Below are 27,757 nucleotides of genomic sequence, written 5' to 3' on the forward strand. Positions count from 1 at the left end.
GATCAGAGTGGCGTCCAAGAGTTAAGCAATATCCTTTGAAACAGGAGGCAATGAAAGGGATTGCCCCTGTTATAAATGACCTTTTGACAGGAGGAATCATTACGGAGTGCTCGGATTCTCCTTGCAACACTCCCATTTTTCCAGTCCAAAAGGCCGACAAAATTAATTGGCGAATGATACAAGATTTACGAGCAGTGAATGATGCAGTGCAAACAAGAGCACCCAATGTGCCTGACCCACACACACTTCTGAACACTTTGAAACCTAATCAGAGGTTTTTCACAGTAATTGATCTCAGCAATGCATTTTTCTCAGTGCCAATTCACCCAGACTCACAGTTTTGGTTCGCTTTTACCTTTAAAGGACAAAGCTATACATACACCAGATTGCCACAAGGATTTGCTGATAGTCCGACTATTTTCACTCAAGCTATCATGGCCTGTTTGGCTGATTTTCAGATGTCAAACAAAAGCCAACTTCTAGTTTATGTAGATGATCTCCTGGTAGACTCTGAAACTGAAGCTGCTTGCAAGGCAGACTCCTTAGCATTGTTACACTATATCTGCAAAACAGGGAATAAAGTGAACAAAAATAAGTTACAATGGGTCAGACAGGAAGTGAACTATTTAGGTCACACTTTGTCGGCTTCTGGAAGACAGATACAAAGAACCAGAAAGCAGATTATTTCAGATGCACCGAAACCTGAAACAAAAAAACAAATGATGTCATTTTTGGGGCTCTGCAGTTATTGCAGAGCATGGATCCCACATTATGCGGAAAAAACACAACCGCTGCTGGATATTGTGCATGGAGTTCCCATGACAATGACAGAAAAAATCATGTGGACACCAGTAGCGGATGATGCTTTTGTAGTGCTGAAACAGGCTCTGGTAGAAACCACAACTCTTATCTTGCCAGACTACAATAAAACCTTTGTGCAAACAGCAGACTGCAGGAATGGCTTTATGACCTCAGTGCTGCTGCAGAGTCATGGCAGCAAACTAAGACCAATTGCATTTTATTCAAAAAAACTGGATCCAGTGGCTCTGTCTTTGCCAGACTGTGTCCAAGCAGTATGCGCGGCAGCGCTTGCGGTGAGACAATCTGCAGATGTGGTGCTCTTTCACAAAATGGAGCTGCTAGTTCCACATGCTGTAGATGTGTTGCTGCTGCAAAGCAAAATGAACTTTTTGTCACCAGCCAGACATCTGTCCTACACTGCTATACTTCTGTCACAACCACACATCGTGATAAAGAGGTGCACAATCCTTAACCCAGCAACGTTGATCCCGTTGCCAGGGGATGGAACACCACATAACTGTTTGGATGCTACAGAACATCTACAGCTGCCCAGAGTTGATTTAAGTGACACGCCACTTGACAAAGGGGAGAAGTGGTTTGTGGATGGATCATGTTCAAAGGATCCTAAAGGAAACAATCAAAGTGGTTATGCAATTGTGAAATTGCCAAACCAGATTGCTGAAGCAGAGAAGCTTCCATACAACAGGTCAGCACAGGCTGCTGAGCTAATTGCACTAACAAGAGCTTGTCAATTAGTGGAAGATAAGCAAGTCACTGTATACACAGACAGTCAGTATGCATTTTCTACTCTGTTCTATTTTGGGAAACAATGGGAGCGCAGAGGGATGACAACATCAACCGGTAAGCCGGTTACCCACGCCTCCTTGTTAAAAGACTTGTTGCGGGCCATTCTTTTACCTGCTAAACTAGCTGTGTGTAAATGTGCTGCTCACACCACAGGCAGAGATGAAGTCTCAAATGGAAACAGATTAGCAGACAAAATTGCAAAAGAAGCAGCTGCAGGGAGACATGGCCATGAATTTTTTTTAATGGGTTCAGAGGACACACAACTCATAGATAAGACTGTGCTGACAGATATGCAGGGCAATGCTCCAATGGTGGAGAAATGAATGTGGACGAAAAAAGGTGCAATAGTGGATACAGATAATATCCACCGCATCAATGATAAACCTGTTTTACCAAAATCACTTTTTAAGGCTAAAAATTTGTAAAGCATGTCCTGTTTGTGTGAAACATAATCCACAAGGAAACATGAGACCTAAGAGAGGCTCATTTCCAAAACCCTCTTATCCATTTCAAATCATGTATATGGATTTTATTGAACTCACACAAAGTGGACCTCACAAATACTGCCTAGTGATGATTGATGCATTTTCCAAATGGGTGGAAATAGTTCCATCTAAACGCGCAGATGCCTTAACAGTGGCAAAAGCCATCTCCAAAACCATCATACCAACTCATGGCATCCCCCAAACCATTTACAGTGACAATGGTCCACACTTTGTGAACCAAGTTGTGCAGAACATGGCTGTACACCTTGGAATAACGTTAAAAAACCACTGTGCTTGGCATCCTTCGAGCGCAGGCCTGGTTGAACGGGCAAACTTTAGGATCAAAAGCAGGTTGAAAAAATGCATGGAAACAACAGGCAGACCTTGGCCAGAGTGCCTCGACTTAGTGAAGCTCTATATGAGAATTACTCCCACTTCAGAAGGACTAACACCTTTTGAAATCATACATGGGAGACCATACAGACTACCAGTGTTCCCTGCAGATTTGCAAAAAGCAGAAGAAGAACAGACCTTGGCAGATTATCTCATCAGGACGCTCAAACTGAAAGATGTGTCAAATGCAAATTTACTGCCGCCTGATCTCTCCCCCTCACAGGTGGACAACCCCATCAATCCAGGAGACTGGGTCTACATCAAGGTCATCAAAAGAAAGAACTGGGCCAGCCCACGGTGGGAGGGACCGTTTCAAGTTTTGCTTGCTACTCCCACGGCGATTAAAATTTCTCAACGGCCCAGTTGGATTCACCTCAGCCACTGCAAGTTGCAGAGAGTGCTGGACCCCTAATTCGGAGTGGTGGGGAAGGCTGACTACAAAGGGGCCCCATCGTTTAGGGTGAGGCGTCTCAATGTTGGTGAAGAATCCATCGATCCCCACTCCGCTAGGCGAGGGGATGTCCCGGTGTCTCTGCCATCCTAGTAGCAACGGGGCTCCATATGCCAGATGGATCCTCTGCTGCGTTGTGGTTGGAGCGTGCTATGGTCTATTGACTCATCTGAACGGACCAAATGACAATGTTGCCCGTGGTAAACGATGGTCACATGATGAGAACTTTGAGGACTGGTCATGGGACCCCAGAAACCCATACGAAACCAACACTTGGTACCGGTATGTCAAGTTCACTGTGAGAGCTCACACACAGGAGGGATGCTATGTGTGTTCGAAACTCCCCCCTTCCTCCACGCAAGTTCGCTTGGAGGCCAGAGCAATGAATGTCACTGAAGCAAAATGTATGGCATCCATGGGAGGAGTTGGATATCAGCACCGTGCTGTCACAGTCAAGGACGCCAACCCTTACCGCCCTGGACTTGCTGATGGTGCCTGTGATCAGCTATTCTGGACGAATCTCAATGTGACTGTTAAAGGACGAACAATACCACAAGTGGCCTACACAGAGAGACCAGCTAGAGTGAATTACACATGTTACATCCAAGGTAACAAGACCCACGTCTGCATTAACGACGACTGCTCTCCAGGAGGAAACTGGATGGGAGCTTTGGACATCACCGATGAGTGTCAAGATAAGAGAGCCATTTCAGGTGGTGAGGGCTCTCCAACCAACATGGCTACACCATCGAACGGAACATACTTCATACAGAATGGCTGGTGGCTTTGTGGTCACAAGGTTTATCCGATGCTGCCCGCCAACTGGACAGGAGTGTGTGCACCAGTGTGGGTGACGGACCACACCTACAGGATACGACATCATCAGCTGACAGAAGCACACAACTCTTCTGGACGTCGACGCAGGGCTGTTGCAGCCTTTGACCCTCATGACCCTTTCTGGGGTGCAAACGTTCCAGACGACCATAAAATATGGTCCGTCAGTGACAAAGTTGTCCTCGCGCTCTTTCCTCAGATTGGGGTTGGGAAACTGTCGCTCTTCATCGAGACACTGAACTATCGTTTTCAATCCTTTGTGAATCTCTCACTGCAAATCAACTGTTAGATAAATTGTATATATATGTTATCATGCGTTCCCTAATGAGTACTTATTACTAAAATTACTGCGCAGAATGCTTGCTGTTTCGCCTTGCAGACGTCCACCAGTTCACAACAAGTCAAACGATGCTGTCTGGAGCTTCCTGACCTTCTACACCTCTGGGAATCCAAGAAAGTTGCTGATAGCTCAATCCATTTTGTTGATGTCTGCACATGGCATTTTGTCCTTGCACTCCTTTCTCATGGCGTCCTGTCTGTGACTACTTGTTTCACGTAGCATTTTGTCATGACGTCTTGCCTGTGACTACTTGTTTCACATAGCATTTTGTCCTTGCGCTCTTTTGTTTCTCATGACGTCTTGTGAGTACTTGTTTCACATAGCATTTTGTCCTTGAGCTCTTTTTTGTTTCTTATGAGACTAGGCCATGCTTTCTCCCCCACCTGTTAGGGGCTAGTCTCACATTGTGGGTAGGGCATTCCAAATAAAAAGAGCGAGGGGTGTGACAGATCTTTAGTGTAGTCGGACTGCTGTAAGTCTGGATGCACTCCTCGCGAGAAAAGACTCAACATTCTGCCTCACTGGTTTTGTCTGCTGATCCTTTTGCTGATTTTGAACCTGACATCAACGACGGACACAATAGAGAGATTCAGGCTATTAGACTGATGGTCTTGCAAAACAGGATGGTTCTGGACTTGTTGACGGCAGCACAAGGTGGTGTGTGCCACATCATTGGGACTTCCTGTTGCACATACATACCAGGAGAAAATGACACCCACATCAACGACGCCATGAATTCACTGAAGAACTTACAGCAGGCCATGTCTAATGACAAGGTCCCACATCAGTTTGATTTCTTTTCATGGCTGTTCTCTGGCAGCTGGTGGCAACTGCTTTTGAAATTGCTGTCTCCTGTGCTTATTGTGCTGGTGGTGTTGTGCTTGTTTACAACCTGCGTTATCCCATGTTTGAAGTCTGCTGTGACGAGGTTTGTGTCTTCTACTGTAGCCCAAGTCCATATACAACTTCTTAGAGATGACGGATGTGATGATGATAATGAAACATGGATTGCGTAGATCCTGTTCTGTTGAGCATGTTTTACAGAAACTTGATGATTTGACCATCGAAAATGCTTCGCAAGTGATGGATACAATGATGTACTGTTTCTGTGTTTTTCTTTTTCTTTTATTTTTTTTGTTGTTAACATTCTGGTCGCCTTAGGCAAAGGGACCGTGTAAGAATTTTCCTGCTAATAACATCTGGCCGGCAGGTTTTTCGCTTACACAATAAGTTTGATCTGGGGTATTAAGGTAATGCCTCATCTTCACTGGAAAGTGTTGCCACATTGTTTGGTGTTTTATATATATATATATATATATATTTTTACTATTCTTCTTTCTTTATTATATACATATATATATGTTTTTTTTTTTTACTTGTCTTTGTTGTTTGGGGTGGCATAATCATATGATAAAACAGGAGGGAAATGTTAGGGTTTTACAGAGTATCCTTATTGTATGATTATGTTGGAATGCAACCGGTAATGAATCCCATTCTATACAAGGTTGTAAAACACCCCCTGATATGTTTTGACTAGAGCACAAGGGCTTCCTATTCAGTCTACTCTTGCCCCCACTCTTTCTCTTAATAAATATGTCCTTGCAGTTGGGAGAGCTTCAGACTTCACTCCTTCAACGTGTGAACTCTCCACCTGCAGGTGTCTAAAAGAACTTGCTTGTCTCTCGTGTGGTTCTTGCGAAATAAGTTGGAGTGAGCAAATCTCTAACATCTGTCACCTGCATGTATTTAAACCCTGCCCGTGTGTTCCTCCTTGCTGGTGTCTACTGTTGTGTTCCGTTCCTGTCCGCACCCGGTGTTCCTGTCATCTGGTTTCCCCTCGGTATTGTCTGGAGGCTCATGGCCAGATTCTGTTCCGTGTCCGAGTGGACTTCTGTTTGCCTGTCTGCTGGCCGTGAGTCTCTATCCCGCCTGCGTCTGTGTTCGCCCACTTCCCTTCCCTTCAATAAACCCAAGCTGCATTTGATCGGCCTGGCTCAACTCATTTCCTGACACGTGTGTGTGTGCGCGTGCGTGTGTATGCATGTGTGTGCGCGCGCGCGTGTGTTTGTGTGCGTGACATATGTATATGTAACTAAAATATACATACTGTAAATGTTTTTAGAACTCTTTTATTATTATAACAACTGTTTTATAGCAAGGTACGAGTGTATATACTGTAAATATGTTTTTAGAACTCTTTTATTATAACGTTTTTTTATAAAAAGGTACAATACTGTAAATATCTTTTTAGAACTCTTATTATTATAACAACTTTTTATATAAAAAGGTACAAGTGTACGTATTGCAATTGTGTGGAAACTCCCTGCCTTCTGCTGGCGTGTGGGCAACTATCGTGCCATAATTCCTCAATTTAGAAGGTTTATTTAGAATTTGTTTATTTAGAAACCGAAATTTCGTTCCCCCCTATCCCACGGTGACAAGACATGGCTCACAACAGACAAACAAGTAAACAAGTATAACAAAAGCGTGCTGAATAAATAATGAATAAATAACACAACAAATAAATAAATAAATAAATAAGAGGAGCAAAAAAAAAAAGGAGTAAGCGCGCGTACAGCAGACATTCCCGAAAATAGCGCAACAGTGCCGCACGCTACGCAGAAGGGGGTAGCGAGTTCAGGGCCCTAACAGCCTGGAGAAAGAAACTGTTGGCGAGTCTGGTGGTGCGGGAGCGCAGGCTCCCGTACCTATTCCCAGAGGGCAGAAGGTCAAACAAAGAGTGAGCCGGGTGACTCACATCTCTGGCAATCGAGGTTGCCTTGCGGGCGAGATAGGAGGTGTAAATGTCCTTCAGGGAGGGGAGCGAAGCACCAATAATCTTACCAGCCGTATTCACTATGCGCTGCAGGGCGTTCAAGTTCTGTTCAGTGCAGTTACCACCCCAGACAGCGATGCAACTGGTGAGGACGCTCTCAATTGTGCCACGGTAGAATGTAGACAGGACTGCCTGAGGAGCACATGCACGCCTGAGCTTCCGCAGGAAGTACAGGCGGCGCTGAGCTTTCTTTGCCAGTGACGAGGTGTTTGCGGATCAGGAGAGGTCCTCACTGATGTGCACCCCCAGGAACTTGGTGCAGCTCACCCTCTCCACCACAGCACCGTCGATGATCAGCGGCAGGTGTGTTGTGTGACCCTTCCGTAAGTCAACAATGATTTCCTTGGTCTTATTGACGTTCAGCAGGAGGTTGTTGTCCCTAAACCACGTGGTCAGAAGGTCAACTTCCGACCTGTACCGAGTCTCGTCGCCCTTCGTGATGAGACCCACCAGAGTCGTGTCGTCAGCAAACTTCACTATGCGGTTGTCGCTGTAGGTCGCAGTGCAGTCATGCGTCAGCAGGGTGAAGAGCAATGGACTGAGCACGCAGCCCTGGGGGGCCCCCGTGCTCAGCATGATGCTGGCGGAGATTTTGTCGCCAACACGCACCACCTGAGGCCTCTGACAGAGGAAGTCCAGTAGCCAGTTGCAGAGGGAGGTACTGAGGCCCAGCTCGTCGAGTTTGCAGATGAGTCGCTGCGGCACAATGGTGTTGAAGGCAGAGCTGAAGTCCACAAACAGCAACCTCACATATTGTTAGGGTTTTCCAGGTTATCTTTATCATGGGATTATGTTGGAGTGCAACAGGTAATAAATACCTTACCTTGTCGTAAAACATCCCCTGACATGTTTAGACTAGAGGACAAGGGCTTTAGCCAGTTTACCCAAACCCCCACTCTGTTTCTCTTAATAAATATCCCCTCGCAGGAACGAGGGTCCAGACTTCACTCCTTCAACGTGTGAACTCTCCACCTGCAGGTGTCTAAAATGACTTGCTTGTCTCCCGTGTGGTTCTTGCAAGATAAGTTGGAGTGAGCAAATCTCTAACACATATGACTCCTTTCTCTCCAGGTGGGTGAGGGCCGAGTGGAGGGCAGAGCAGATGGCATCCTCAGAGGACCGCTTGGCACGGTACGCAAACTGGAAAGGGTCAATGGTGGGGGGGAGAACGGACTTGATGTGCTCCATGACAAGCCGCTCAAAGCACTTCATGATGATGGGCGTCAGTGCCACGGGGCGGTAGTCATTGAAGCAGGACGGTGCAGGTTTCTTCGGCACAGGAACGATGGTGGCAGCCTTGAAACACAAGGGGACGATGGCCTGCTGCAGGGAAACGTTAAAGATGCCCGTGAAGACACCCGACAGCTCCCCAGCGCAGTCCTTCAGCTCGACCCGGGATGTTGTCAGGGCTCGCCGCCTTACGGGTGTCATATTGAAAACAGTACACACATGTGTTGAAACTCACTACAGAATGATAAAGAGGGCTAAACAAAAACTTGGTATCGTCAAGGAAAAAGTAGTATTTATACATTAAGTAATGTAGAGAGATACAGAAAGTTAAAAACACCAAATGTCAAGGACAAAGTAGTACTTCTAGATAGGTGAAGAGGAGAGTTCCAATGTGTAAGTACCAAACTACAGCAAGTCCCATCACCCATGTCTCGTTCAGATTATGAATATTCAGATATAGTAACGTTCCATAGACTACATCATCCTCTACTACATGGAGACAAAGGTTTGAGTTGAATTGAAGGAGCAAGTAGAAAAGAGAAACAATTACAATGGACTATTTAATAGGTGTGATGCTATGTGGTTTGTCCAATTGGTGTGCCCGTAGCATGATGTCATCGCACGTCTTCCACTCTGCTCAGTTTTTTAATAAATCATTTTAATTGCATTTACATTTAAAGAGGTTTTCCCTTCTATGGAGCAGTCAGTTTTGGCTGTCAGTAATACCAATCTGTCCACTGGTGTTGTTCCCTTAAGTTTTAAACATGCAGTGATGCAGCCCTTGCTCAAAAAATCTGGCCTGGATTGCAGTATGCTGGACAATTATAGGCCAATCTCCAAGCTCCATTTTATCTCAAAGATTTTGGAGAAAGTGGTTCATGTCCAACTGATTCCTGGATGAGCATGAGGTCCTGGAAAATTTCAATCTGATTTCAAAATACTCCGCAGCACTACGTCAGCTTTGTTAAGAGTTTATGATTTCCTCCTTGCAAATAACTGGCAACCGGGTCCTTTTAGACCTAACTGCGGCCTTTGACACGGTGAACCACGGTACCCTAGTGGCCGAGCTATGCCATTTAGTGGGTATCCATGGTAGTGCTTTCGAGTGGTTCAAATCATACTTGGCCAACAGATCATTTTGGAAATTCAGAATCGAGCTCTGTTCAGCTGCTGTATGGGGTTCCAGAGGGGTCAATTATAGGACCATCGCTTTTTCATTGTATTTACTGTATTTCTCAATCCCGAGAAAGCATGGCTTCTCTTTTCATTGTTATGCTAAATACACCCAGATATACACCCTGGTGAGGACGTCTCCTGGTCCGCCAACACCGCGTCACTGGCGAAAAAAGCTCAGCGCCGCCTGTACTTCCTGCGGAAACTCAGGCGAGCAAGTGCTCCTCCGGCCGTCATGACTACATTCTACCGTGGCACCATTGAGAGCGTCCTCTCCAGTTGTATCGCTGTCTGGGGTGGTAGCTGCACTGACTTCAACATGAAGACCCTGCAGCGCATTGTGAATACGGCTGGTAAGATTATTGGTGCTTCACTCCCCTCCCTGAAGGGCATTTACACCTCCCATCTCGCCCGCAAGGTGACCACGATTGTGAGTGATGTGAGTCACCCCGCTCACTCTTTGTTTGATCTTCTGCCCTCTGGGAAGAGGTACAGGAGCCTGCGCTCCTGCACCGCCAGACTCACCAACAGCTTCATTCTCCAGGCTGTTAGGATCCTGAACTCTCTTCCCCCTTCTGCGTAGCGTCCTGTACTTATTTATTGTGTTATTTGTTTATTTATTATTTATTCATCACTCTTATTTATTCATTGTTTGCGCCTTCTTGTTTTATTTTCTTGTGTTGTTTACTTGTATGTACATTGTGAACTATGTCTTGTCACCGTGGGATAGTGGGAACGTAATGGCATTTGAAGAAATTGACAATAAAGCAGACTTTGACTTTGACTTTTTGATATATGTGCCGCTGAGAATATGAATGCCTTTTCCTTCACACCACTTCTTGCGTGCCTTGGAGACTTCAAAGTCTGGATGGCTTTGAAGTCTTTAATTTCAATTAGAAAAAAACAGAAGTAATTGTTTTTGGTATCATTGGCCCATGTGAACTCACTTCATTTGATTTGGGCCCTTTGGCCGACTGCTTAAAGTTATCAGCCTCAAACTTGGGTATTAAGATGGACCGTGATTTTAGGATGGACCAGTCCTTCTCAAATAGTGGGGCACGCCCCCCCGGGGGCACGGTGCGATACCAAGGGGGGCGTGTGTGACACCATGGAACATGCATTTCTTGGCTGTACTAGATTAAAGGGGAATTAGAAATCCACTGCAGTAGGTGGGAGTGGCGATATCATTGTAAGAGTGTGCGCAAGGAGTATTCGCTCTACAGTGTAGAGCGCACGAACATACGCACACACAGCACTGAGCAGGCAATAAAAAGTGCAGTGGGACACCATGGAAAAATATTTAACAGGGTTGAAAAGAACAGCGAGAGAGACGGAGATAAGAGAATTGAGAGTCACACGAAATCTCAAAGATCAGGGGATGTTTAAGAATATCTTTCGTTTTTCACATGTCCTGAGTGTTGTTGTTAGTCACCTAAATGTTGAACAGAGGCTGTGATTTACCGAAGTCAAATTCCTTGTTTGGCACGCTCAAACATGGCGAATAAAAAAACTCTTGAATCTTGAATCTTGTATCTTGAAAGCTAAGACAAGGAAATATGGCGAAGCGTACGTAGCGCTCGGCTTCAGTGTGACTATGATGGGAGACCAGGAAAAACCGGTGTGTTTACTGTGCCTTACAATGTTGGCAGCGGACAGTATGAAGCCATATAAATTAAGGCGGCACTTAAAGTGATTGCACCCCAATCACGCTGATAAGATGCTTGAGGTTTTTCAGAGAAAACAGGCTGAACAACAATCCAACAATCATCCCAGTTTTTTAATCCTACTTCAGTCAATCAGCAAGCACTGTATGCATCATATAAAGTAGCGTACAAAATTGCTCAGTGCAACAACAAAAAAATACACACCATTGCAGAAGAGCTGATACTACTTGCAGCCGTGGATATGGTCTCCGTCATGCTGCCTCATTTTGATTAAAAAAGAAACAGCACAAATTGTTTTATTCATTTTTGTTTTGTAGGTTAAAATGTTTTACATGTTGTGCTCCTGAGTTAATGTTGCTGACTGAATTGAATATTATTTATTGCTTTTATTTAATTTAATATTATGTAGTGAAGGAATGGGGTCGAAATACAAAAAGTCCTGCCTAGCTACAAAAACAGATATGCTCAAACCTCATTGAATAAAGTACATAAGCAGACAAGTATATTCACATATTAAATCAATAAAAGAAATATTTTAAGCATATAATTATACCTGCACACCAAACCAATTAAGAAGACATAACTAGACATTTTTATATATGGTGATGACATAGGTTTTTATAACTTCATGATCTGATATGTATTTCTGTGCACTTTGAAATAACACATTTTTGTTGATGTATTGCCTGAATAGCATAATGACCCTTAAGGAACTGTTTAATGCGTGCCTGATGTTATTCTAATTCACGGACACGGCCCAGGGTGTCTCGGAATGTTTTGTACTTGATTATATCTTATGTTTTGATTAATGGTTGATGTGACGTCGTATTTTGCCTAATGTAGACGCGAGCCTTGGATTACTATTGAATGTTCTGGACAGAAAGAAAATGTTTTGACTAATAATGAAAACTACGGTCGGAAGCATAATTAAACTAAGAATGTGACAAACAAACAAATGCATGGTAAGTGGTGAGGAAGAACTTTGCATAGTCAGGGAACATTAATGATTGATGATGTCACACACAAAACTTCACATAAGTCCGTACAAAATGACAAAAGTGGAAGGATGATGAATGGACGAGGTGCAACAGTATATGTGCAAGAATGGAGGAGAATGTTTACAGAGGTCACTTGGAGATAAAACCAGCAGGTGCCAGAGGGAGGCAGCCAATGATGATCGCAAGGTCGAAAGACGAAAAGGAAAACAACAGCCCCCACACACATCGAATCGCCCATAATCAGCACCCAACGGCACGGAACCAGCTCTCACTGAACCAGCACCCACGCCCATGGAATCAAACTCTCCTGCGAACTTGCCCCACCCCAAAGACTCATCACCCATCAAACTCGGCCCACACCGGCATGTGCAGCTGAATATAAGCTGACCAAAGAACCTTGAACGTTGCCTTTTCTGAAAGGACTTTCTGCTCTTGAGCATGGTCGCACGAAAGGCCCAGCGCTGTATTGTACTTTCCTGAAAACAGAGCTTTCTTAACAAGTCTAAATTTTGTTTCGGTGTCTCAGTCTTTTCCTTACATTGCAAAAGACAACGAACACGCAGGGAGTAAATTGGATAACAGGTGATTGGCTCTGGCTTTTGCCGTGTGAGGCACAAATAGTGCGCTTCCTAAATTGTGAACCAAATCCAACAGTATGATTATTTTATTGTATTTTTTTCAGCATAAAATGGCAATTGGTCAAGAATGTTTATAGTTTAAATAATAAATATATAAATAATAAATAAAATAAATAAAGAATATAAGAAAAATAATAAATAAATAATAAAATTATAATTTATTTTTTAATTTCAGACAAAGTGATGCACTGAATCTGTTCTGTTAACTAAAACTAACTAAAAAACTGTTATTAATAAAGTTATTCTTTATTGTAAGTTGATCTTTCTTTTTTTATTTATTTTTTGTTTTCTTTGATGTTAATAAAAGTACAAGCATGGGGGCGCAAAATGTTTTCTTCTCCCTAGGGGCGGCATCACAGAAAATAACTGAGAAGCACTGCGATGGAACAACAAATTACCTCTAGAATGAAAGCTTTTTTCAGTTTAGGCAGCTGGTGAAGGTGAAGCCCTTCCTCGCATGACACAATTTGAAACTGAAATCCATGCCTTTGTCACATCCTTTCTGGATTACTGTAAGGCAGTGGTCCCCAACCACAGGGCCGCGGACCGGTACCGGTCCGTGGGTCACTTGGTACCGGGCCGCCAAGCCGCACAGAAAAAAAAAAAAAAATCCCGTATTGGCCGGAATATATGACCCTGATTGTACGACAACCCCCTCTTTTTCAAGACTCAAGTTTGAAAAAAGACTTTGACTCAAGTTTGAAAAAATACTTTTTGAACACCAAATTTAATTTTTATACAGAAAATAATTGCAGTTTTTTATCGACGATCAATTAATTCAGGTCAAGACGCTCGTCCCGGTCACATGACATGTTTCCCCAGTCGAACCCGCAAAACTAACAAAAATGAGTAAGAATTTATTTTGAAAAATATTTTAAAAATGGCGAATCTCTCCCGATTACACCCGTCAGTGCATCTGTGTCTCTTGACACAGGTTAATTCAGGTCAATATGCTCGTCTCGGTCACGTGACATGTCACCTCAGTCGAGTCCGCGAAGCAAACAAAAATGAGCAAGAAAGCTTCTTCGGAATGGGAAAAAAGCCCAATAAGGAGACGGAAGAAGAGGCTACGACTTCTAAGAAAAGGAACGCTGCATTTAAAAGAAAATTTCTGGAGTCCTACTTAAAATATGGATTTATCGCCACAGGTGACTCTGACGCGCCAAACCCACTCTGCATAATATGTGGCGATTGGCCAGCTAACGAGGCAATGAAGCCTTCAAAACTGCTTCGGCACATGGAGACCAAGCATCCTGCATTAAAAGACAAACCTTAACCACTTTCTGTGTCATTGTCTCCGATTACGCCTAGATGGGACCGGCTCGATTCTGAGAAACAAGCTCAGTACTCCCACTAATTCAGCGTAATGGTGAGTTTTATTTTTATGTGGTTTATACTTGTTTTTATGCCAGTCATTTTATTTAAAGTTAAAAATTAAAGTCCCAATGATCGTCACACACACATCTAGGTGTGGTGAAATTTGTCCTCTGCATTTAACCAATCCTCGTGTGATTTTTTTAACCATCCCCTGGGGGAGAGGGGAGCAGTAAGTAGCAGCGGTGCCGCGCTCGGGAATCATTTGGTGATCTAACCCCCCAATTCCAACCCTTAATGCTGAGTGCCAAGCAGGGAGGCAATGGGTCCCATTTATATAGTCTTTGGTATGACCCGGCCGGGGTTTGAACTCACAACCTTCCAGTCTCAGGGTGGACACTCTACCAATGAGCTGTTTACGAGACTCTTCACAGCTACGAGACTCTTCACAGTGAAAAACATGACGTCTTGCAAGGACAACTGAAGAGATAAGATCAACGGATTGCAGGCCGGTCTGAGGAAACAGCAGTCAACTTTCATCCGGAGCCGACAAGTCAGTGAAGCAGCGGTAAAAGCCAGCTACCTGATTGCCAGCAAAATAGCATTGGCATCAAAGCCGTATTCCGATGGTGACTTTGTTAAACGATGCATGATGAAGGCGGCTGAACTTGTATGTCTCGAGAAGTGACAAGCTTTTGCTAATATTAGCCTGACGAGGAATACTATAGCAGAGAAGATTTCGGACCTATCAGAAGATTTAGACAGCCAATTGAAACAGAGAGTCAAGTCATTTATTGGATTTTCCGTTGCAATTGACGAGAGCACTGACATCACAGACGTGGCACAACTGGCCTTATTTATTCGTGGAGTTGATGAGTCATTGACTGTTACTGAATAGTTTCTTGAGTTGGTGCCAATGATGGACACCACAACAGCCGAAGACATGCAGATTTGAAGGGCAAATTTGCCTCCGTAGGTCTGGACAAATTCTATCAGTATCTACTATCAGGGTACCCCAAATAAACAGCCCTGGCTGCTAAAATTTTGTGCATGTTAGGGACAACCAACCTTTGTGAACAATTTTTTTCAGTAATGAATTTCAATAAAACAAAAATGCATTCAAGGTTCACAAACAAGCTCTTAAATGACATTCTGAAAGTGACAGCTAGTCCGGACATGGCACCTGGTATTGATGCACATGTACAGGCCAAAAGATGCCAAGTATCAGGAACAAATACAAGTCCAGAATAAACTAATGCCTTTAAAATGCTGCCTTAGATACTGTTTGCATTGAAAAAATAAAGCTCTGTGAAGATGAATCCTTACTGTGCTGATTAAAAAAGTGTGCAATTTAATGTTAGTCAGCAACTTTTTTTTTTGGTATGGCGCCGCTGTGAGTGGCAGCCTCCCAGCAGTGTTCTCTCTTTTCCAATTTATTTCCTTCTTTTCTCCTTTTTCTTTCTTTCTTTCTTTCTTTCTTTCTTTCTTTCTTTCTTTCTTTCTTTCTTTCTTTCTTTCTTTCTATTTGTCCGTTCGTCGATGCTGCTCATGTCATCTGTGTGTGTTTTATATACCCGCTCTGTGGTATGAATACTGCTGGGGCCTGAATTTCCCCATCCCCGGGATCAATAAAGTTTAAATCAATCAATCAATCAATCAATCAAACAATCAATCAATCAATCAATCAATCAATCAATCAACTTCACTACAAAAAGTATGGTGGATTTCTACGGTTCAGCAACTCCATGAATGTTCAATATGTATTGTATGTTGTATGTATTGTCAATCGTCCACTTATCTGATGTAAGTGACCGGCTCTCCGTTTAAAGGGTAATATTCTGTACCTTAGCCCCTCTGCAGTAACGCAGCCTGTAGGGGAGACGAGAATTGATTTAAGCCGGTACGGAAAGAAGATTCGTTCCGAGTCTAACCGCTGTTCAGGTAACTAATCTTTAGATTAATTCCGTCATTTCCGGACGCCAGTCCCGCTGAACTCAAAGAAACCCGAGGGTTGAGTAACTACTTCGTCGAGACCCAGGATCTCCTCGATCGCGGCCATTTCAGCAGCTCTCCTTTCCTATTAAGATTGTTGCTTTTGTTATCCGCTCGGAATAGTTTAGCTGTCTTTATTAAGACCGCGGGAACTCGTTTATTTTCACGAGCGTACACTCACACTAGCTGAGCTTAAGTTAACGGTTTTGAACCAGATTCTGACACTCCCTGATGTCAAGGATTAAAGCTGTCTTCATTTAAAAAATAACTGAACGGTTTAAAGTATGACTATGATAGAGAAACAAAAGAGATTTAAAGCATAAAAGATCAAAATAATCATTAATCGAAATTAAATGATTATAAAGTAGAAATTTAATGAATAAGCAAGAAAGAGAATTACAAGTTTCAATTGTTCAAACAACTAACAACAATTTCCACTCACCATTCTCAATAGAGCAAAAATTATTCAGTTTCGAAGTTCTCTTGATTGAAAACTCAAAAATATAGGAAAAAAGGGTAAGAGGCTAGAGGTCTAAAATGCTGTTTGGTGGAAAAGTCGAGTGATCAGTTCTCCTTGTTCCAAATTCCGAATTCTGTTTAAAAGAACAGGCTGGCCTAAAGAATGGAGAAGACGACGCCCTAAAAATGGCTCCTCTCTCCTGCACCGAGGTCTGTATCTCCTAGCCTGTCTTTGAGCTTAAAATTTGACTAAATCCAATTTGAAGATAGTATAAATTCATCTTAACGGACCTAGGGTTAATCTCATAAAGAATGAAATCTATTTTTGTCTAATCGGCGTTCTCAACCCACGGCAGTAGCCGCAGGGGCCATACCCCTGACGGGGAAAGCCCACCAGGCGAGAGAGAGCGATGCTCTTTGTCCGAATGAACCTTTTATACCAGTCCGGTTCATAGGTACTATGCCTGCTTGGTCACGTACCAGTTTTTTTCCATGACGTCATACATTGGCCTCAGATGACCCAAATGCTTCCAGAATAGACTGCACCTGCATCTCAGCCGGTCTCAACCGTATTCAACCAGATGAGGTGACCATGTTATCACGGAAGTAACAATTTTCTCAGGGATGCTGTTTCCCACTCCCAAATCTTGTCAACTGTCCATCAACGTGACATTTGCAAATGTTTTTCTCTGACTTCTGTTCCGTCAAACAGCATTTTGTTTAGGCTTCAACTGGAAAAACGTGACCGAGGTCACGCTCATATGTGGAATCTCAGTCTTCCACTACTCAGTATCACCATTAACCTTTTCCGCCTCCTTGTCTTCGCTCACATTCATACGTTCATGTGTAAATGGAACATCAATATTACATACATGTTTGATACTGATCAAACATCGTGACAATACTAACACATACTTTCACAATAATCAATTTAACACATAATCATAACCATGATCGTGGATTCTCTTAGTTAGCAGGTTAAAACACTCAAGTATCTTCAAAACGTATTTTGACAAGCTGGTGACCTCGAGGTCGGGGTCAAGCTCAAGCGTGGGATTGCAGTCTTCCACCCACGGTATTACTGTCCGCCCTTTGTCCTTACTCAACTCTTAATACACTCGTGTAAATGAAACATCAGTGCTATGATGCTGCTCAAGTTGCTACTAACTATACAATATATAGGTCAGTGGCCTAGTAGTAGAGTGTCCGCCCTGAGACTGGAAGGTTCGGGGTTCAAACCCCGGCCGGGTCATACCAAAGACTATTAAAATGGGACCCATTGCCTCCCTTCTTGGCACTCAGCATTAAGGGTTGGAATTGGGGGGTTAGATCACCAAATGATTCCTGAGCGCGGCACCGCTGCTGCTCACTGCTCCCCTCTCCCCCCGGGGATGGATCAAAATCACATGGGGATGGGTTAAATGCAGAGGGCAAATTTCACCACACCCAAATGTGTGTGTGTGACGATGATCATTGGGACTTTGACTTTAACTTTGCAAATATTGCAAAGCAGAATAAAATAAAATAAAATATATTGCAGCTTCCTCTAACTATGATTAACATGTCTCATTCTCATTACCTAACGATGAGCATGGGCTTCCCTAGTTAGCAAATTAAAATATTCAAATAGTTTCAAAGTATATTATAGCAAAGCAAAATAATATAACATAATCCCAAATTGTGTGTTGCTGTGCTTCAGAACAAGCCTTCATCTAATCGATGACTTTTAAAGGGAAATGTTCTTGCGGTAGTTTGCAAACACATTTTTTAAGGTTGTGTTAAACTTATAATCATATTAATATAATATCTAGTATTGGAGTGCTCGTGTGGATTGGTGGGTGGCGAAGAATGTGCAGGCAAACTGCATGAACTTGTTTTCTTCGAAGTGTTGTGGAACAGGCCCAGACAGGGAGTACCGGACGAGAACACCTCAAGGTCGGTGAGAAACGAGAACAACATCACGTCCAGGTAGTCGGGCTTCGTGGGGAAAACCCAACCGCCTGACCTCAGCAATAACACCTAGACGGGGATGAGATGGCCATCAACTAATCATCACACGTTTTGCATGCTTTAATATTCATATTGTGTTTCTTCGAAACTGGGCAACCCGGAAGAATGTGTCGTCTTTTGGTGGTCACAAAAACACACGAGTTTTAGTGTGAGGGACCCGGGACCCAGGCCTGTATTAGTTCGCTTTGTCAGGAATAAACAATTGGTGAATTTGGTCTGATTGATCTACTGGTCTTCTCTTTGACAGAACGAACTCGCAAAATTGTTAGGTGCGCCAGTGTGTGGATTGGGACATAGCAACTCATGTGTTAAGTGTTGATCGCAATTTGGAGTCAGATCAATAACTAAAATCCGTAGCCTAACACTTTTTAAACTATTAATTTACTATGTTAGGTCAATCTGACTTTGGCACCATCTTTTGGTGAAATTTGGAACGGGAATGGAGGTTTACTGGTTCAACCAACAAATTCCCTTTTACCAATTAACAATAGTTAATTTTGAAGAAGTAACTTTTAAGTAACCCCTACTCAGGCCCCCTTCTTCAGGTCTTCCATGTCTAGCTTTGAAATTTGGAATTTCATCTTAGCCAACTCGTCTGAGCCAAATCCAATACACACTCACACACCATCTTTTACCATCCTATCCACCATATAACTCGACAGTATGTTTCATGTATGAAGTTTACACATTTACAGGACATGTGAATACTTTCTTCTTTACACATTTAGTAGCACTCACCTTAGTTTGTTAGGTGTAGGCAGGGATTAAATTTAGATTTCATATCAAAGTCAAAGTCAAAGTCAGCTTTATTGTCAATTTCTCCACATGCCAAAGACACACAAAGAAACCGAAATTTCGTTCCCCCCTATCCCACGGTGACAAGACATGGCTCACAACAGACAAACAAGTAAACAAGTACAACAAAAGCGTGCTGAATAAATAATGAATAAATAACACAACAATAAATAAATAAATAAATAAGAGGAACAGAAAAAAAAGTTGCCGAGTCTGGTGGTGCGGGAGCGCAGGCTCCTGTACCTCTTCCCAGAGGGCAGAAGGTCAAACAAAGAGTGAGCCGTGTAAATGGGTTAAAAATTCCTATCTTTATAAATCTTGTTTAATCTTAAAGTGTATGACTGTTAATGTTTTAAGTTATGTTAATGTAATGCTATTAATGTTTCGTAAAAGGAATGTTCATTAAATTTCAACATTTCCCTAATGTTCTTGTGCTTCTTCACTCCAAAAAAAAAAGAAAATAATTAATATTTTGGTTATTTATAGCATAGTATGGTATAATTTTAAAGGTCCGGCCCACTTGACATCTACCAAGGTCGTATGTGGCCCACAATGTGGCTTTCAAAAGCACATTAAGAACATAACCAGAATTGCGTTTTTTCACCTTCGGAATATTGCTAAGATTCATCCGATCCTCTCGACCGGTAATGCGGAAACTATTATACATGCGTTCATCACGTCGCGCCTGGACTACTATAATGCATTATTCCCTGGTCTTCCAAAGTCCAGCATCAAAAGTTTACTGTTAGTACAAAATGCTGCTGCAAGGCTGCTCTCACGGACAAGAAAATTTTATCACATTACCACAATATTAGCCAACTTAAATTGGCTCCCGGTCCATTTAAGATGTGAATTCAAGGTTCTTCTATTAATCTATGCATGGCTTAGCGCCTTCATATCTCGTCGACCTAGTTGCTCCTTATGTTCCGTCTCGTAACCTTCGTTTGCAAAACGCTAGTCTTTTAGTTACACCGAGGGCCAATAAAATGTCTGCAGGGTCTAGAGCATTTTCTATTCGGGCTCCAGAGCTTTGGAATGCCCTACCAATGGATATTAGAACATATAAGCCAACACACGCAAGCGCCCTGGATCGCTCCGCCCCCCGCTGCCTTCACGCTAGACAATCGGAAACTACTGAAGTCTAACAACATACACGTTGCTACTCTAAGTAAACCATATGTAAACCAACTATAACATAAATAACAAGTTTATCGAACCATCTGTGTCACTCCAAATCATGAAATCTCCTGACTCCGAAAGTCAGTTAATGAACTCAATGTCAGTGAGGCTCCAATTATTCCACAGCCATAGTGCGCCCTCATGCGGTTTAAAGTGAAAATAACATGTGAAGTGATCAACTATACTAGAAAGTAAGTAATGTGTTAATGATCAAGTAAAAATTTGTAAAAAAAATTAACATAAGTCGCTCCTGAGTATAAGTCGCCCCCCCCCCACCCAAACTATGAAAAAAAAACTTATAGTCCAAAAAATACGGTAATTGTTTCGGTAATCTTTTGAATCTTTATATTTCTTACCTTGCACTATTTTGTTATGTGCGTGTGTGTGTTAGCAGTACTGGATATCATATTGACTCCTGGCTACTTTACATTGTAGCAACGTGTCATTTCTTTAGTGTCGTCCCTTAAAATAATACATCTATCAAAATAACATTAATTTAATGTGAGGGGAAAATTCACTTTTGTGAGATACTGTAGAAAAAGCAGGAACTGAACAGTATGATGCACTGCAGGTGTTAACTGTAACCCGTTCCGAAGCCTATGAATAAATGCTGAAATGAAAAACTGAAATGAATCTATTTTTCCCAAATACATAAAAAAATGAATAAAAAAATAAGTAATTCATCAACATCGAAGATTTTTATAATTATTACAAATTTCACCCTTAAAGACTGTTACAAAACAAATTTTAAGGTGATCCAAAACAAAACAAATACAATATGTGTTCTCTGCACAAACAAGTCTGTGGTGGACAGATGAGCCTCAGGTATGGATGCCTGAGTTACCCCAGTGTATTATATAGTTGTTTATATGTTACATTGAAGCAGACCTGATGATCGTTGAGATGTTGAATCAGCTTTTCACAGTCAAAACACAGCCTCTCGTCTTCCACCTTTACTTTAATAAATGAGACTGATGGGAGAGCCAGCATTATTCTGTGACATACAGATAACACATACAGGTTAACCAAAGGTGACAAATTTAGAATAAAACAAAACTCCATTTTGGGTTTGGGTGTACCTGTTCCATGTGTTCAATGTGTGTTCATAGGTGAGATGTGCTGAAACTGAGTTCAATGACTTGGAGAGCCTCTGACACACCAACTCAAACAAAAAGTCACAAATATCTGTTCGGCTTGAATGATTGCTTGAGAGGTTGGTTAACTCTATCTCATGTATCACCTCCTGTAATTCTGCATCCAGTAAATAAACACACGAACATTTAGGCATTGTACTTTTGTCTATTGTGGTATTATTGTTAGTTTTGAAGGATAACCATACCTGTAATCTGCAAATAATGTCTCGAATGCAGGTGCCGTTTTGTGAGATTCCATCATCTTTCTGACACCGTTCACTGTAAACACAATGATATACCGTAATTTCCGGACTGTAAACCGCGACTTTTTCCCAAAATTTTGGACCCTGCGGCTTATAGTCAGGTGCGCCTTATATAAGATTTTTTTCGTGATTTTTGTGATGACTTGATCACTTTTACTCTTAACACTATTATATACAGTAAAAGCTACAAAACAAACTGACAAATACCTCGTTTTCAAATCAGACGAGTAAAAACTGGTCAAATATTTTAAAAAAAAGATATTATTAAAAGTAAAGACAATTTGCAATTCTAGTAATGACACACGAGTTTGATGCACAATTTGTCTTCGTGGGCCACATAGAATGATGTGGCGGGCCGTATCTGGCCCCCGGGCCTGGAGTTTGACTCCTGTGCTCTAAACCCTTTCTCTTACTCTGCCATGTGACTCAGAGATTACACAAAGCAGTGGCGCTGTTTGGACCATCTGCATTGTATTAAAACCCGATCAATCAGCATTTAAATTCAATTCTTCTGACATTTTGCTCAGCAAAAACAAGTTGTAATAAATGTGAACTTTTAATGCATTTTATTCAGAAGGTTACTTTGAACCTTAAACGGCGGCGCGGCGTACTTATGGATTTTTACGGTCTCCGGCCTCCAGGGGGCGCTCTAGCAAGAAGCAAGAGCGAGACAGGCGAAGAAGAAATAACGCGCCGAAGTAGACGTGCTAGTTTGTGTTTACATTTCACGCATCACGCAGAACGCGATCAAGACGGACATTACTGAAAGGAAGCTTTTATAATCAAACCGTCATCATGGGGGACAAAAGAAATGCATATGATGCCGCTTTTAAGCCAAAGGCAGTCGATGATGACATTATGTTGTGTCTACTCTGGAGCGTACTTATGGATTTTTACGGCCTCCGGTCTCCAGGGGGCGCTCTAGCAGGAAGCAAGAGCGAGACAGACGAAGAGGAGATAATGCGCCGAAGAAGACGCGCTAGTTTGTGTTTTGATCGTCTCGCGCATCACGCACACACCCACACTCGCACTCACACAAAGAAGAAACAGAACGAGATCAAGACGTACATTACTGAAAGGAAGCTTTAATACACAAACGTCATTATGGGGGACAAAAGAAATGCATATGATGCCGCTTTTAAGCTATACGTGTCGCTCGCTAGTCTAAAGTAATTTTGCGCTTCGTGCATGATTAAGATTAGCATGAACAGACCCTCATCACACTCGAAGAAATGCATAAAAGCGACGAAAGAGAGACTGAGAAAGTGTGAGGCGAAGGATATCGAACGCTATTCCAATCGGACACTAAGGAGGAAGACTTTGATGATTTCAGTGCACAGGAGGAAGATGAAGACGGCTCTTTTTTTACTTTTACGTTTTTGTTTTTTTTAACCAGCCCTGTTAGTGCTGTGCTACCGTGTTGCTGCTGTGTTACCGCCGCGTCTCAGTGACTTTGCTGTGTTACTTCCGTGTTGCTGCGGTATTACTGCACAGGCAGTGTTTAAAAAGAAATGTTAAGGTATGTTATTAAAGCTTTAAAAAAAACTTTCTGTCTCCAGTCTTTTTTTGCTAATAACTCGCGTGCACACTTCCGCGTTGCTGCGGTACTACTGCTGCGTCACAGGCAATGATTAGAAAGACATGTTCAAGTATGTTATTAAAACGTTAAAAAGGCTTTCTATGTACTGTCTTTCTTTGTAAAAAAAACTCGTGTGCACGTGCGGTTTATAGTCCGGTGCGGCTTATGCGGCTTATGTAAGAAAAAAACTGAAATATCCCTGAATTTTAGCTGGTGCGGCTTATAATCTGGTGCGATTTATAGTCCGGCAATTACGGTATATAACAACCACATGAGTTTCTGAGATTCCTCTTGCATTAAACATTTTTTTTGAAAGCTTTCTGTGATAAGTATTACAATTTTTCTGTATATATAGTAATTATTACTCCAAAAATTGTATGAATTGGGATATTTTTTTGTGTACAAATATGTCTGAAAACACTTATTTTATACTACGTGCATATTAATTTAAGCAATACCAATAAATGCCATTAGGTGAAATCATCACTTGTTGGCTCACCATTACACACTCAATTAAACCTCAATATTCGGGTTGTTCATGTTGGGTCAAAATTCTGGGTTATTTCTTATGAAAATAACCCAGTGTTGGTTCAAATTGGGATTTATTAGGTTATATGCCTGTAATGTTTGTGTTGGGTCAAAAATCAAAATATGACTGCATGACGCCCATGACAGCCATCTACAGTCAGCACTGTGGTCACGACATTGTTATCATTTGGATTTCTTTACACATCACACTGTTTTAGTAAGCACTTTACTCAAATCTTTTGAATTTCATGTGGCCTGCAAAGACAAATTGTGCATTGACTTCATGTGTCAATACTAAAATTGCAAATTGTCTTCGCTTTTAAAAACTACAGATATTGCTTGCAATTTTTATTACAATGCATCTTTTTGAAATATTTGAAAAATGTTTACTAGTGTCTGATTTCAAAGCTCATTATTCATCAGTTTGTTGTGTAGCCTATACTGTATATAATATATGTGTTGACAGTCATAATGGCCCTCCGACGGAAACCATGAGTACAATGCGGCCCGTGACAAAAATTTGTTTGACACCCCTGCTCTCGGGTATACTTTTCCATAGATTAAATCAGGTAGGATGTTCTGACAGTTGAACTGAACCAGGGTACTATTATCATTCATATTGTTCCGGTCTCATGACTGACTGAATTAAAAAAAGGTTACTTTGAAATAAAAACTGCATTGCTCTCCATGACTTTGATTTGACAATAAAACCAGAGTCTTGTTTTCCAAGGGGATACAAGTAGACATCTGCATACCTGGTTATGGAGTAGATGCCAAAGTCTGTGAAGAAGGGAGGTGAGGAACTGTGTGTTACAAACTAACACATACACAAACCTGGAAGCCCACGTAATATGCCTGAAATAGTGATTGCATAGCAGAATAAAATTTGAAGAGTTAACACTTTCAGCACTTTTTTAATGCCATTGTCCCCCTTTTTTTTTTTTTTTAACTGGGATGGAGGTCTTGCATAGCTTATTTAAATACCGTAATTTCCGGACTATAAGCCGCGACTTTTTTCCAAAATTTTGGACCCTGCGGCTTATAGTCAGGTGCGGCTTATATAAGATTTTTTTCGTGATTTTTGTGATGACTTGATCACTTTTTCTCTTAACACTATTATATACAGTAAAAGCTATAAAACAAACTGACAAATAACTCATTTTCAAATCAGACGAGTAAAAACTGGTCAAATATTTTTAAAAAAAGATAATAAAGTGAAGACAATTTGCAATTCTAGTAATGACACACGAATTTGATGCAAAATTTGTCTTCGCGGGCCACATAGAATGATGTGGCGGGCCGTATCTGGCCCCCGGACCTTGAGTTTTACACCTGTGCTCTAAACCCTTTCTCTTACTCTGCCATGTCACTCAGAGATTACACAAAGCAGTGGCGCTGTTTGGACCATCTGCATTGTATTAAAACCTGATCAATCAGCATTTAAAGTCAATTCTTCTGACATTTTGCTCACCAAAAACAAGTTGTAATGAATGTCAACCTTTTCATGCATTTTATTCAGAAGGTTACTTTGAACCTTAAACGGCGGCGCGGCGTACTTATGGATTTTTACGGCCTCCGGCCTCCAGGGGGCGCTCTACCAGGAAGTAAGAGCAAGACAGGCGAAGAAGAAATAATGCGCCGAAGTAGACGTGCTAGTTTGTGTTTACATTTCGCGCATCATGCAGAACGCGATCAAGACGGACATTACTGAAAGGAAGCCTTTATACACAAACCGTCATCATGGGGGACAAAAGAAATGCATATGATGCCACTTTTAAGCCAAAGGCAGTCGATGTTGATGACATTATCTTGTGTCTACTCTAGAGCGTACTTATGGATTTTTACGGCCTCCGGTCTCCAAGGGGCGCTCTAGCAGGAAGCAAGAGCGAGACAGACGAAGAAGAGATAATGCGCCGAAGAAGACGTGCTAGTTTGTGTTTTGATCGTCTCGCGCATCACGCACACACCCGCGCTCACACAAAGACAGGAAGCTTTTATACACAAACCGTCATTATGGGGGACAAATGAAATGCATATGATGCCGCTTTTAAGATATACGTGTCGCTCGCTACTTTAATGTAATTTAACGCTTCGTGCATGAATAAGATTAGCATGAACAGACCCTCTTCACACTCGAAGAAATGCATAAAAGCGACGACGAAAGAGAGACTGAGAAAGTGTGAGAGGAAGGATATATAACGCTATTCCAATCGGACACTAAGGAGGAAGATTTCGATGGTTTCAGTGCACAGGAGGAAGATGAAGACGGCTCTTTTTTTACTTTTACTGGTATGTTTTTTTTAACCAGCCCTGTTAGTGCTGTGCTACCGTGTTGTTGCTGTGTTACCGCCGCGTCTCAGTGACTTTGCTGTGTTACTTCCGTGTTGCTGCGGTATTACTGCCGCGTCACAGGCAGTGTTTGGAAATAAATGTTAAGGTATGTTATTAAAGCTTTAACAAAAAACTTTCTGTGTCCAGTCTTTCTTTGCTAATAACTCGCGTGCACACTTCCGCGTTGCTGCGGTACTACTGCTGCGTCACAGGCAAGGTTTAGAAAGACATGTTCAAGTATGTTATTAAAACGTTAAAAAGGCTTTCTATGTACTGTCTTTCTTTGTAAAAAACTCGTGTGCACGTGCGGCTTATAGTCCAGTGCGGCTTATGTAAGAAAAAAACTGAAATATCCCTGAATTTTAGCTGGTGCAGTTTATAATCCGGCGCGGTTTATAGTCAAAGTCAAAGTCAGCTTTATTGTCAATTTCTCCACATGCCAAAGACACTCAAAGAAACCGAAATTTTGTTCCCCTCTATCCCACGGTGACAAGACATGGCCCACAACAAACCAACAAGTAAACAAGTATAACAAAAGCGTGCTGAATAAATAATGAATAAATAACAACAAATAAATAAATAAGAGGAGCAAAAAAAAAAAAAAGGAGCAAGTGCGCGTACAGCAGACATTCCAGAAAATAGCGCAACAGTGCCGCACGCTACACAGAAGGGGGTAGCGAGTTCAGGGCCCGAACAGCCTGGAGAAAGAAGCTGTTGGCGAGTCTGGTGGTGCGGGAGCGCAGGCTCCTGTACCTCTTCCCAGAGGGCAGAAGCTCAAACAAAGAGTGAGCCGGGTGACTCACATCTCTCGCAATCGAGGTTGCGTTGTGGGTGAGATGGGAGGTGTAAAATGTTAGAGATTTGCTCACTCCAACTTATTTTGCAAGAACCACGAGGGAGACAAGCAAGTCCTTTTTAGACACCTGCAGGTGGAGAGTTCACTCGTTCAACGAATGAAGTCTGAACCCTCGTTCCTGCGAGGGGATATTTATTAAGAGAAACAGAGTGGGGGTTGAGAGTGGGGGTCAGAGTAGACAAATGGCCGAAGCCCCTGGCTGATCAAAGCACAGCAGGGGGTCCTTCACGATGTTGTGTGAACAAAACAACTTTGATTGCTTCCTCTGCAGCTCGTCAATCAGTTCAAAAGATCTTAGCACTTTGTTCTACTACTTTTGTTAAGACAGGACAAGCGAGTTTAATTATTACAGGTTACATTCCAACATAATCATAGGATCAAACTAACCTGAAAACCCTAACATCTCCCTCCTGATTTATCATATGATTATGCCACCCCAAACAACAAACAATGATAGCAACACTTTCCAGTGAAGATGAGGCATTACCTCAATACCCCAAATCAAACTTATTGTGTAAGCGAAAAACCTGCTGGCCAGATGTTATTAGCAGGAAAATTATTACACGGCCCCGTTGCCACAGGCGACCAGAATGCTATCAATAATAAAAAAAATAAAAAGAAAAACACAGAAACAGTACATCATTGTATCCATCACTTGCGAAGCATTT

At 42.1% G+C, this 27,757-nt stretch overlaps 1 long non-coding RNA gene across 2 annotated transcripts; it reads right to left on the reverse strand.

The window, feature by feature from the left end:
* Positions 1-19,216: 19,216 nt before the first annotated feature.
* On the reverse strand, positions 19,217-25,615 carry LOC148395917 (uncharacterized). 2 transcript variants are annotated; one of them, XR_015859078.1, is made up of 5 exons: positions 25,459-25,615; positions 24,658-24,757; positions 21,739-21,811; positions 21,479-21,650; positions 19,217-21,393 (listed from the first exon to the last, which is right to left on the reverse strand). It is a non-coding gene; the product is annotated as an uncharacterized LOC148395917 (long non-coding RNA). The 2 variants fall into 2 exon arrangements; XR_015859079.1 differs by lacking the exons at positions 24,658-24,757; positions 25,459-25,615 and adding an exon at positions 22,407-22,864.
* Positions 25,616-27,757: the final 2,142 nt, after the last annotated feature.

Source organism: Syngnathus floridae, chromosome 6 (genome assembly GCF_059516105.1).
Source record: "Syngnathus floridae isolate MCC-2025c chromosome 6, RoL_Sflo_1.0, whole genome shotgun sequence".
Lineage (NCBI taxonomy): Eukaryota > Metazoa > Chordata > Actinopteri > Syngnathiformes > Syngnathidae > Syngnathus > Syngnathus floridae.